Source organism: Scleropages formosus, chromosome 1 (genome assembly GCF_900964775.1).
Source record: "Scleropages formosus chromosome 1, fSclFor1.1, whole genome shotgun sequence".
NCBI lineage: Eukaryota > Metazoa > Chordata > Actinopteri > Osteoglossiformes > Osteoglossidae > Scleropages > Scleropages formosus.
The window spans coordinates 11,232,237-11,245,464 of record NC_041806.1 but is presented as its reverse complement, the minus strand read 5'-3'; the positions used below and the strand labels follow the sequence as shown (position 1 = coordinate 11,245,464).

The following is a 13,228-nucleotide window of genomic DNA, read 5'->3' as shown; positions in this document are numbered from 1 at the left end:
CTGTGGCCAACCTAGACCACACACCATGCCTCATAAGCCAACAGACACCAGTGCACACGTCTGTTTTCTAAAACGACATCAACCTGTCAATCTGCGTAACTTCCTCTACATATCGAAAACACAGTTGGAAAAAGATTGCATTTACTCATTTAGGAGACGCTTTTCTCCAAAGCGACTTTCAACAAACTCTACGAAGTGTTATCAGCCCACACACCTTAGTCACCAAGGTGGCTTACATTACTAGTACTGTACACTACTTACAATGGACCGCTCATCCATACATCAATGGAACATATGCTCTCGATCACTCACACACTACGGGTGAACCTGAACAGCATGACTTTGAACTGTGGGAGGAAACCGAAGCACTGGGGGAAACCAATGGAGACATGGGGAGAACCTGTAAACTCCACAAAGACTGAGTGGGGATCGAATCCACATCCTCTTGCACCACCCAGGAGATGTGAGACAACAGCACTATTCGCTGCGCCGCTCACAAGAGAAGCCAAAGTGCCTCAAAGGATTTCAGAAATCAAGAACCCTCTTCAACACCTGCAAGCGTCTACATGATCATTTATTGCACTTAGTGAACACAATGCAGAAAACAGTAAGAACTGAGAGTTGCATCACAAGCCTCAGGCATGTTTTAGCAATCTAATGCAGGGCTAAAATGAGGAGAAAAATCTGGGACCGATAAACAAACCAAAGTGCAACAGGACAAAACTCAAATGAAACTGATCACTCACTTGAATTTGTGCACTGGGACAAAAGGAGGTCCTCACATTTTTACTGTTTGTACATGATTTATAACCGTAAATACTGAAGCAACACCACAGATTTCAGGTCCATTTCTGCCTGTGTTTTGATGTAAATGCCGCAGGTAAATGTAGGTGAGTGTGAGCACAGGGGTCCTTAAATTTTCTTTTTCTGTAAATATTTCATGTCTGTTTGTTTGAAGCACTTATAAATATTACACATTCACTCATTAATGATACGATAGAACTCTCTCTCACACACAAGGTCACACTATCAACAAACTCCCTGGGCTCCTTGGTTTGTCCCAAAAAAAAAAAAAAAAACTCATTAGGAACTGCCCTGTGTGGAATTCATCTACATGAACACTACATAGTAGGGAAATACACTCATTTTTTGTGTGACCTTTTTTTGTGTACATAAAGTCATGGTAAAATGATGGCAAAATGATTATAAATGATAGTACTGGCATACTGTACTATTTACTCTGGTACAGAAAACAAGCCTGTGATTCATTAACAGAAGGAGCTGTCAGGCAACCATCAGGCAGATGTGTACTGTCCTCATGTATTTGCTGAAATTAATACTCTTTTTTTAAAATGCATGTAGTAAATGCATGTTGACGACTCCAGCTCCTGCCAACGCTGACCAGCAGGAGGCATCACTGCATGTCTGGGTGCCTAGCTGGGAGAGCACCTGCAGGCAGATTGATAAAAAACGAATGACACTTCTGGGCTGACAGCAGGTACTGCTCCCCCACACACAAACACACACCCACTTACACCCCCACACCCAGAGCAACATGGTCTCCACATACCCCTCACTGTCTAAACGTCCCCTTGACCCAAGTAAATCATTTCCCATGCTACACTGCAAAGACTGCCTTTGGAGTCTGTCCTGTCTGACTCCAAGACCCAACAGAAGTACAGAGTTTACTGGGAAAGACAGGTTAGAAGGATGGTATTATGAGTTCATATTGTCACATGGTACAGAAGAGGCAATAAATGGAAATTTACCTGACCACAAAAAGGAAAACATGGCCTTTATAGCTCTTGATTAGTTGGTAGATATTCTTGCCTAGTTTCAGGAATAACATGAAAATATCATTGGTCTAAGGTTGGTGTTAAACTCCAGTCCTTCAGATTTGATTGTGGCACCTCCAAGTGACACTGCTGAAACTGGGGTACAAAAGATGTCAAATATGCACTTAAAAATCCCAGGGCAACTGTCAACCTTGTGCACAGGCAGCAGCATTGATCTAATATTCTGAAAGGAAGAAGGGTGAAGGACGAGTTCCCAGAACCAAAACCTGGGCACAGTTCACAGTGAGGCCACCAGTAATGTATCCAAGTAGGAATGTTCACCAAAGTGACATGAGCTAAGCAAAAAACACTGGCATCATTCCTGGAGCAGAACCCTTTACTTGAACAAGGCTCCTAGCACCATGTACTGCTGGTCCTTGTCCCTGTAGCCCATCAGAAGTCTGCATTGGCCACATGCTAGTGCCTTGTTGAGACTTCTTACACCATGTGCTCTCTTTGTCCTCATTAGACAGCCATCCAAGCCTTGCTCCACACAGGAGTACCGTACCACCTTTAGCAATCTTCCAGAGCTTCAGAAGGAAAATTAGCACTTTCTACATTGAAACTCAAAAACAGAGCTTATATGTGATGACAGTCAGCAGCAGACTAAAGGCACTGTGTTGGCATGTCACCCTAATCTCCACGTAATGCAGAAACTAAGGCTCATACTCCATAGGGGTATGTCTAATTCTGATTGTACTTTCAGATCCAAGACCACTAGATGGTTTATCGAAAGAAATGTTCCTTGTCTTGAGTCTCACTCAAGCCCTGAGCCATTAGTAAACATGAATAAGCCTTTGCTTTTGGGAGAGGTACAGCATAGTGGGAGTGCCGTACATGGGAACAGAACACATGGGCTTCAGAACATTAAAAATCATCAACTTTCATACAATGCAGTTAAACATAAAATGATCAAATTGCTGCACAAACTGGTGTGCTGCTGTTCCCTTAATTTAAAGTGTCTATTTTCTTTTAAAATTAAGTCAGTGACCTGACATTTTTCTTCAATGTAACTTACAATGTTTGGCTACTTATAGTGATTTACCCATTCACATAGCTGCTTACATTTTACAGTAGAAATTTAGAATAAGTACCTAGCTCAACTAGAGCTGAAGGAAGGCCTCATACCTGGGAATTTCCCTGAAGGGATTAATAAAGTATTACCCTATGTAATCCTATCCTGAAGCTGAATCATGAAAATTATTTCTATATTCAAATTGTTTAAATCGATTCACGACCAAACAGTAGTAGCAGCAATAATTCAAGTATCATGTGAGAGATAAGTAAAACTGTGTGATCTAAAATAGAAAAGGTCAGAGTAAAAGGTTGAAATCAATGTTGTGGACACTATTTGCCACATCTTGCATAAGTTGCAAAAAAGGATGTGTGGAACAATTAAATACAAGACAAAGAAAGATCCTGTTGAAAAGGATGATTCTCCACTAGAACAATGTTTAAGCAGTGACACAGAAGAAGAAAGGGGGGAACCTGCCATGAGTGATTCATATAAGACGAACTGACAAGGGTAGGTAAAGAAAGCACAACCTTAAACTTCAGCACTCCTCGATCCAACACGGACACACTGGTTGAACTGGACCACATCATCCTAACTTGGACCCTTATAAATTTCCTTCAGTGCAGGCTACAAAGAACTGTACTTCTAAATGGCCTTGCTTTGCAGTTCCCTTGACACAGTACTCATCCCTCCTTGGACATCATCCTGTCTGGGAAGCCAAGATGAGCTGTTCTCCATTACACAAGTATTAATTACAAATTCTGCTTTAATCAATCAGCAGCCAGACGGCGAGTGATGATGAGCCATTAAATGTGGGCAACAAAGAAGGTCCGTTGCTCTCGTGTGGGAAGAGCAGTTAATCTGTATGGTCCCTGGTGCAACAGTAAGTGGAAGAGCAGGATTTGAAGTCTAACACAAGATATCTGCTCTTAATAGGCATGCTGCTGTGACCATCCCAGCTATGATTAGCAGTTCTTAGTAGACGCTGAAACAGCGCACAGTTCCTTCACTGCCATGGAGCAAAAGCTGTTTGACTTCCTCTGCCTCAAATGAACCCGACAATGTCACCAAGATCAGGTGGCCAAGGCCATCACATGGCCAGCCCTCCTACCTCAGACACAAAACACCATCCTTTTCTCTAGCCTGCCCCACTAAACACTAACCCTGAGGGGCACTTGAACTTCTCTTAAAAAGTTTTCTGTCTTAGCAGACTGAAATTCTCCATTTTCCACTCGAACCATGACCGGGCCACCCAAGATGGGTACAGGTGGGCCCAGTATGGTGTCCACAAAGAGCCAACATCTCAAGGAACAAGAAGGACTGACAGTGATAGAGTTCCAGTAGCGAAATATACAGATCAGGAAGTATTTGCGACTTCACTTAAGGAGGTGTACAGGTTAAAACCCATCATGGAGCATTTACAAGGGTTAACTGAAATGTTTTGAGACTCACTGTACTGCACAGTGGTGGCGGGCTCAAGGCCAAGGCCTTGTGACTGTAGACATGTAGTATGACTACTTTCTACTTTCTATTTGACCCGTTTTGCAATACTGATGTCAATTAGAAAGTGATGTTTCAGAGGATGAGTTTTGCAGGGGAAAAAAATTATCTAATGAAGACATGAAAAAAATTTATGGCAGCTGTCTTGAAGAAAATATCAAAAAAAAAAAAATCACTGCTACACATCTTTGAGAAGTTTTTGGAGCAGAGCAATAAGTGTACAGGGTGCTAAGAAAAGTGCTTTGAAAAGGAAAAGGGTCCCAAAAACCAAGCAATCTTCATATGCAGAATGACAGGTATAATCCACAATCTTTTCAAACAACCTTTGTATGTTCACAAGGTCAAGACATGCACAGCTAAACTTGACCTCTTCAAAATTAAAAGCAGAGTAAGGAGGACATAAGTTTCACATTTAAATTTATAGATCTGAACCAGTTTCCTGGTGAAGATCCACCAAAGTAACAACTCTCATTATGCCCTAAAGATTACTGTTGAGAACCTAATGAACCACACTAGTCCACTAGCATTTAAAGGAATGAGAATTTCCATCAAAAACTGAACTCCAACTTCTTCTGAGGGAAGGTGAGTACTGGAGCAATCTCAGAGCAAGTACCTTGCTGAGGAGTATTAAAACAAGAAGGGGGACTTCTGGATCCTGGATCTAGATCCTTCTGGTCTTAAGGCAGCAGCTGAATCCAAAATACTCTCTGCTGCCCTAGGCTGGTCTTAAAAGCACTCAAAATAAGCTCAAACGGACACTTAATGATTTGAAACGTAATTATCATTACAGAAAAACAAGGATTTTATTCTGGTAGAACATACTGAGCTCATCAATCACGGTGGTCATCGTTTTGCTTGGTGAGCTTTGCGCAACGCTTTGTGAAATTTTCCCCATCCCCTCTCCACAGTAAGGACTTAGAAATGCTTTGGGGCAAATCATTCTCAAGCTGAGAACATGAAATGGAATGATTAGGCACTTTGTGAAAGGAAAGTTCCATGTCTGCAGTATGAGCTCCCCAGGAAACAAACAAAAGTCAGCTGTGAGGCCTCGTTGTTAGCCAGTGCTTTGAGTTTGAAAGCCCGACTCATTTATTAAGATCCCCATTGCTGATAAGAAAGGAATCGCGGCACCAGGCATGCCTTTGATTCTATTGCATGGACATCATACATGATTCAGTGCCAGAATCAAACTATGGATGGGGAGAGTGGAACTGGTGGGGGGGGATGGTTTAAGCCTGGAAAATTTGGGAGTCAGCAGCACAGTCCACAGTCGACACCCCTAAGAGTGCCCAGCCACAGAGCAGAGCGGCAAATAGGCTTCTGGAATGCAGATTCAAAGGTCTCCCGAGCAATCGGCACATAAACACACTTAAATTCAGCACATTCACAGACCCCGGTGGCTCAGCAGGCAGACATCACTGCCAAAGCTATGCTGTAGCAGTTTAACTCTACACAGACTTCTTTCATCATATACCAGGAGATGCTTAAAGATCTTGAGCAAGGTACTTACACGGGACAATAACTTAAGAAGCTTAAGAGTAAGTTGGTTGGAAGGAAAGCATGAGTTAAATAAAAATGCTTGTGTGTGTGTGTGTGGAAATGCATACAGTATATACACACACATTTTCTGAACCGCTTGTCCCATACGGGGTCGTGGGGAACCGGAGCCTACTCGGCAACTCAGGGCGTAAGGCTGGAGAGGGATGGGACGCCAGTCCGTCGCAAGGCACCCCAAGCGGAACTTGAACCCCAGACCCACCAGAGAGCAGGACCTGGTCCAACCCACTGCACCACCGCGCCCCCCCCGCATACAGTATATAATTAATATATAAATAAAAATCTCAGTTTACATATTTCTGTAGTTTTCTCTAGATGACATTACTGTTGATTAATCAAGTCACACACCACAATTTGGATCTGTGCAGCCTCCCAGTTACACTGAAGATAAGAAAACACTTATAAGAAGGACTTGAAGGACCTGAGATGAGATGTGAAGGTATATTTTCAAAACAGGGGGAAATGAGTACAGTACAGTTGACCTTTTGACAGTATGGATTTGAACTGCGTGGGTCCACTTATACGCAGATTTTTTCTCCTTAAAAAAAAATCCATCCATATAATAAATATATTAAATTTTGTTGGAGATTCCATATAATTTGAAAAAACTCGCAAACAAACCGCGAAGCCTACAGATATCAAAAAAATTAAGGAAAAGTTAGGTATGGCATGAGTGCATAAAATATATGTAGATACTAGTCTATTTTATCATTTAATACCATAAAAAATACACAAATCTATTATAAAAACACACAGTCACTTACAGACAGTACATGGCACCATTCACAGTCGAGAGAAATGTAAACAAACGTAAAGATCAGGTATTAAATCATAACTGCATAAAATTAACTGTAGTACATACTGTACTACTGTAACAATTAGTCTATTTTATTGTTTACTACAATAAATTTCACATATTTCTTAAGAAAAAAAGAAAAGTAAAGACTGTGTAAACCTTTACGCACATACATAAAATGCTGACAGTGCGCAGAAGACTAACAGTTCCAAAACAACCATGTCTAGTACAGTATACAGTATGTCATAAATGCATAAAATATTTAGCATATTTGATCTTTTTACTCATTAACTAAAAAATATTACAAAAATCTATGATAAAAGTTTTTTTTTAAAGTTACAGTCCACAAAAGAACTGTGGTTTTGTGCGGTGTGTAGGATAATGTTATCTGTGTGAGCAGCTCGTACAGTATAGTACTGTAAATGTATTTTCTCTGCCTTATGATTTTCTTAACATTTTCTATTGTCTAGCTTACTTTATTGTAAAAAAAAACAAGCATATAACGGCAGCCTTAAGAGCAGCGAGGGCCAAACGGTCCCGGGGCATCAGGGAGGCAAAGTGCGCACACAGCCAGAGAATCCACAACCATTTCCTGAACAATGGCAAGATGTGGTAGGTGTGGAAGGGCATTCAGGCCATTACCAACAGCAGGACAACATCACCTGCCTGCGACAGTGATGCCTTCTTTTCAGATGTGTTGAACAACTTCTATGCTCTGTTTGAGCCGCAGAATGACGTGGCAGCGAGAAGACCACCCCTCCTCCCAGTGACCAGATACTGTGTTTTACCACAGCCGACGTGAGGAAAACTGTACATAGAGTCAACCCACAGAAGGCTGCTGGGCCAGAAAACATTCATGGCAGAGTGCTCAGAGGATATACAGACCAGCTGGCAAATGTTCTCACTGGCATCGTCAACATCTCCCTGAGCAGCACCGTCACTCCAACGTGCTTCAAGGCCACCACCATCGTGCCTATGCTGAAGAAGTTCTACCACAATGACTACCATTCCGTCGCACTCACACCCATCTTCATGGAATAGGCTCATCATGAGGCACATCAAGACCCTGCTACCCCCTTCAGTAGACCGCCTGCAGTTTGCGAATCATCCAAAGCACTCAACAGATGATGACATCTCCACCACCCTCCATCTGGCCCCTACACATCTGGACAAAAAGGTCACGTACATTCGAATGTTGTTCATAGACTTCAGTTCAGCATTCAATACAATCATACCTCAGCACCTGATTGGAAAGCTGAGCCTGCTAGACCTGAAAACCTCCGTCTACAACAGGATCCAACACTTCCTGACAGAGACCTCAGTTAGTCTGGATCGGGAGCAACATCTCCAACATCGCTACAGGGAGTGCTGCCTTCCCCCCGAACTGTGTGCTCAGTCCACTGGTGTTCACTCTACTGACTCACGACTACGTAGCAATGTACAGCTCAAACCACATTATCAAGTTCGTCGATGACATGACCATGGTGGGCCTCATCAGCAAAAACGACAAGTCAGCTTACAAAGAGGAGGTGCAGTAGCTAACAGACTGGTGCAGAGCCAACAACCTGTCCCTGAACATGGACAAAACAAGACAGATGATTGTTGAGTTCAGGAGAGCACGGAGCTACCACTCTTCACTGAACATCAACAGCTCCTCCATGGAGATCGTCAAGAGCACCAAATTCCTTGGTGTTCACCTGGCAGAGAACCTCAACTGGTCCCTCAACACCAGCTCCATAGCCAAGAAAGCCCAGCAGCATCTCTACTTTCTGCAAAAATTGAGAAAGGCCCATCTCCTACCCCCCATCCTTACCACATTCTACAGAGGGACTATACTGTACTCTACAGGGAGCATACTGTGCAGCTGCATCACTACTTGGTTTCGTAATGTAACGTTTTGGATCGCAGGACCTTGCAGCGGATAGTAAGGACAGCTGAGAAGATCATCGGGGTCTCTCTTCCCTCCATCATGGACATTTACACCACACGCTGCATCCGCAAAGCCGCCAACATTGCAGATGATCCCACGAAGCCCTCACACAAACCCTTCACCCTCCTGCCATCTGTCAAAAGATACCAAAGCATTCGGGCCCTCACAGCCAGACTGTGTACCAGCATCTTCCCCCAAGCCATTAGACTCCTCAAAACTCAGGGACTAGACTGACACTGGAGCTATTGTCCTGTTTAAGTAATTACTGTCTTGTTTTAGTAATTGATGTAATGTCTAGCACTGTTTGTACAAGTCTTGCACTTGTGCACTTTAAGTAGTCTATGTTGGTAACTCTGTGTTTTATGTAGCACCATGGTCCTGGAGGAACGTTGTTTCGTTCCACTGTGTACTGTACCAGCTGTATATGGTTCAAATGACAATAAAGCCCCTTGACTTGACTAATATAATACATATAACATACAAAATATGCGTTAATCAACTATTTATGTTATTGGTGAGGCTTCCGGTTAACAGTAGGTTACCTATAGTTACGTTTTCGGGGAGTCAAAAGTTATACTTGGATTTTCGACCACTGTTCAACGGTCAACTGTATTATATTTACACTGCATTTATTCTTTTAGCTATTTCTTACACTGTGAGTTCAGTATTCACTTGCCTTGAAGTTTACAGAAACCACAAGTGTCCTTATTCAGTTTACTGGCAAAAAGTACTTATTAATATCTCTGTACTTTTTAAGCTGATTTTCTTCAATTTTCAAAAAATTAGTATGTGCATGTGATTATTTCTTCTGCCATCCAAATGCAACAACAGAGATTATTTATAAAATTAATATCTTGCCAACTTTTATAAATATGGCACACTCCTTTTTGAAAATCAGTTAATATTTATGTTTTTTTTTTTTTTTTATACTTAGCAGACACTTTTCTCCAAATCAACTTACAATAGATACTGTGTAGTGCTACCAGCCCACACACTTTATTCACCAAGGTGACTATATGACAATATAAGAAAAATATCCATGTAGAAAAAGCAGCAGAACTTTTCTTGCTCTTCCAATTATATTCTAACAGAATGGTTGCCCTTGTTCACAGTAGAAACTGGAGGAGGTCAGAAATAGAATTGCAGAAAAAACTATTTTAAACTCCATTAACTAAAGACTCCGGTGATTTAAAAGAAAAAACATGTAGCAGTATATAAATAATATTTAGGAATTTTCATCCTCTGTAATATTAACGTAGGGCTGGCTGACATTATCATATACTAAATGCCCCTCATTTCTGCATATCACTTTGTTCTCCTGCCCACACCCCATATTCCAGGCACCTTACACAGTTTCTTGTCAATGATTCCATTACGTGTAGTAGTACAGTAAGTAGAGGCAGTCCCTAACTTACAAACGTCTGATTTACATACAACACATAGATACGAACCACCCCCTTATTGACCAGGAGTTAATTTTTTTTTTAATCAGCCTTAAGTAATCATCAGATGAAAACTTCATAATTAAGCCAATTATATTAAAAATTCGAGTTACAAACAATGATTCATAATAAAAAACGGGCGCTACTTTGCGTTGTGCATCAAAACATAGCACGTCTATAGCGGCTCCTCGGCTTGTGGGCGGGTGCATGTGAGCCCAAGGTAGGACAGACTTCGTTCTTTTCAGTCAAACCACGTTGCTGTTAACAGTGTCTGGTGTGTTACTGTATTTGGCCTTAATTTATTTGTTTTTACAGCCTAATTCCGGCACCAAATCGTAAATGTAACGCAAGTGATGGTGATGCATCAAAGAAAAGGAAAATGATCACAACTGAAACTAAAGTGGAAATAATAAAGCAATTGGAAAAAGGTGACATGCCAACAAACACTGGAAAAGTGAACGTTTATTTAATGTTTTGTACACACATACTCTCTTATAGATTTATATATATATATATGCACACACACATTTTCTGAACCGCTTGTTGCATACGGGGTCATGGGGAACCGGAGAGCACTGGAGAGCAGGACCTGGTCCAACCCGCTGCGTCACCGCACCCCCCTATGCACACACACAGTATGCCGTATATTATAAATATTTTAGTTGTCACAACCATGCACCTCAAACAGCATCTCTAATCGGAGCACTCAGCAATAAAAGACACTTCTGCCCAGTTGCAGAATCTCGCTCGAGATAACCAACCCCTCAGCATCCTGAAACCTATCTTGCTTGTTCTTCCAATTCCTGTCCCTCATCGTTCCCCAGGCCCGTTCCACGTCTGATAACAACCGCCCACTTTCGGATCTTCATCTCTGTTCAGGTTGCTGATTTACCGACCATTTGCCCATCCCCAACCACGAGAACACATCTAGTCCTTTGATTCTGAATAAACGATCCTGCACTATGGTCGAGCCTCCGCCGTGTACTCTGTTCATCATCACAGTAGTAACATTTATTATCTTTTTCTACGTCTCTCTCTATTATAAATACTGTAGTTACATTTATTATTCCTATTGTTATCGTTATTATATTGCATTATTACTGTATTGTCACATTAAAGATGTTTTAGTGTATCCAGAAGTGTTTCTTTAATGGGTCTTCTGCATAGAAAGGCACAGTATATGATATATACTACATTTATTTATTCAGCAGATGCTTTTCTCCAAAGCGACTTACAATGGAAACTATATAGTGTTACCAGCCCACACACCTTATTCACCGAGGTGAGTTACACTGCTAGATACACTACTTACAATGGGTCACTCATCCATACATCAGTGGAACACACTCTCTCTGTCGCTCACACACTATGAGTGAACCTGAACAGCATGTCTTCGAACTGTGGGAGCAAACCGGAGCACCAGAGGAAACCCACGCAGACAGGGGGAGAACATGCAAACTCCACACAGACTGAGCGGGGATCAAACCCACATCCCCTCACGCTACCCAGGCACTGTGATACAGCAGCACTACTCGCTGTGCCACTGTGCCACCCCAAAAAGAAACACTTGGCAAACTGACGTCAGATACCCACCATACCTAACTGTTCCGACTTACGTCAAAATTTGACTTAAAGACATTTTTAATCCGGGGACTGCCTTACAGAACTGCTGGGAGTAAGATCACAGCCATCGTTTCTCAGTAACCACTTTGAGTCCAGTTAGAGTTGCAGTGATCCACAGTTAGACTCTATGAACTTTATACCAATTCATCTAAATCAAGGGACTCTGGTTCATCGAGGGCCACTTCAGGACATCCTGTAGAACTGAGGAGAAGTTTTCCCTCTAACCTCCTGCCCAACTAGAGAAGGAGCCAAGGGGGGAAGAAGAGACTCAGTCCTGGGTGAGAAGGACACTAACAGAGGAGTCACTGCTGTAGCAGGCCTCTACGCGTACCATCACACTGGCTGTGTGCATGTGTGACCTGCTCCCGGTGTGCTCCTCCAAGGGCTGCTCTGTTCCCAAGACAATTCCCACCCAAGGAAACGTGGCTGTGGGGCAGGCAGGAGAGAGATGGCAAAAGCACTGAAGTAGGAAATTGAGGCCATGACACATTTGGGCCTGAGAAAAACCCTAATTTCATACAACAAGAGGTTTGGCAATTACTAGCAAGAGCGGCTGCTGTAAGGCTCAGGGAGAGATTGATCCGGACAAGCGCAACTCTATTTGCTTTATTGAAAGTAATTAATCACACTGGTGTGGGAGTAATGATGCCGTGAGTGCAGTGGGACGGAGGAAACCGTGAGTGGGTGCGTGCGTGTGTGCATCTGCTTCAGAGTGGGGCATGTCTGTCTTTGTGAGAGAACGGAAGACAGATCACAATGAACACAAGAAGCATTTTTTTTAAAAATTATTTTTCAGATGCAAATACACACCTGTTCATTGAATTATTCTGACTGCTGCTTTTCCCCGACATTCATCTCTATCTATAAAAAATTGTGTTCAAGACAACCAACCAATGTCAACAACCGCTTGTCCTGACAAACCGGGGCCTATTCTTTAAACATAGGGTGCAAGGCTGAAAAGGAGGGGCCATACCCCAGACGGGATGCCAGTCAATCGCAAGGCACCTCAAGCAGGACTTGAACCACGGGCCCACCACACAGCGGGGACCAGCCAAACCTGCTGCACCACCACACCCCGGTACAAGACACTCGGTCTCTAATGATCCTGCAAACACAGCAGCCCAAGCAAGAGAGAGTGTGCATGTGTGTTCTTCACTGCATCTGTGCCTACTTTATGTATATGGGTGTGTAGGTGCCAGTGTTAGGCAAGAGAGAAATCAGGCAGATGTACTTGGCCATCAGACATGAAGAGAACCCACTGCTGTGAATTCCTATCTGAGAGGGATCTACTGATGCAGCACAATTCTTCAGCTGAGATCACACGTTTGCATTGACAACAGCACTGTCAACGCAGCATGTGGAGGGACATGTCTAAATGTTTAAGGCTGCTTTCTCCATAGCATGGGCAGTCAGTCAGTGTACTTTGCTGATGATGTGCTATGCTCATCACAGACAGGCACGTGTGTGTCGACTGGGTGCTTCCGCAAAGATCCCAATCCAGGGGGTGGCATGTCTATGCAGCGCCAGCAG

General features: G+C 42.7%; 1 protein-coding gene and 1 pseudogene across 4 annotated transcripts in view; one reads left to right on the top strand and one right to left on the bottom strand.

Moving 5' to 3' along the window:
* The window catches only part of LOC108934815 (tetratricopeptide repeat protein 28-like), a 283,873-nt gene that overhangs the window by 111,355 nt on the left and 159,290 nt on the right, over positions 1–13,228 (bottom strand). The window lies entirely within an intron of this gene.
* The window catches only part of LOC114910974 (glutathione S-transferase Mu 4 pseudogene), a 35,003-nt pseudogene continuing 29,526 nt past the window's right edge, over positions 7,752–13,228 (top strand).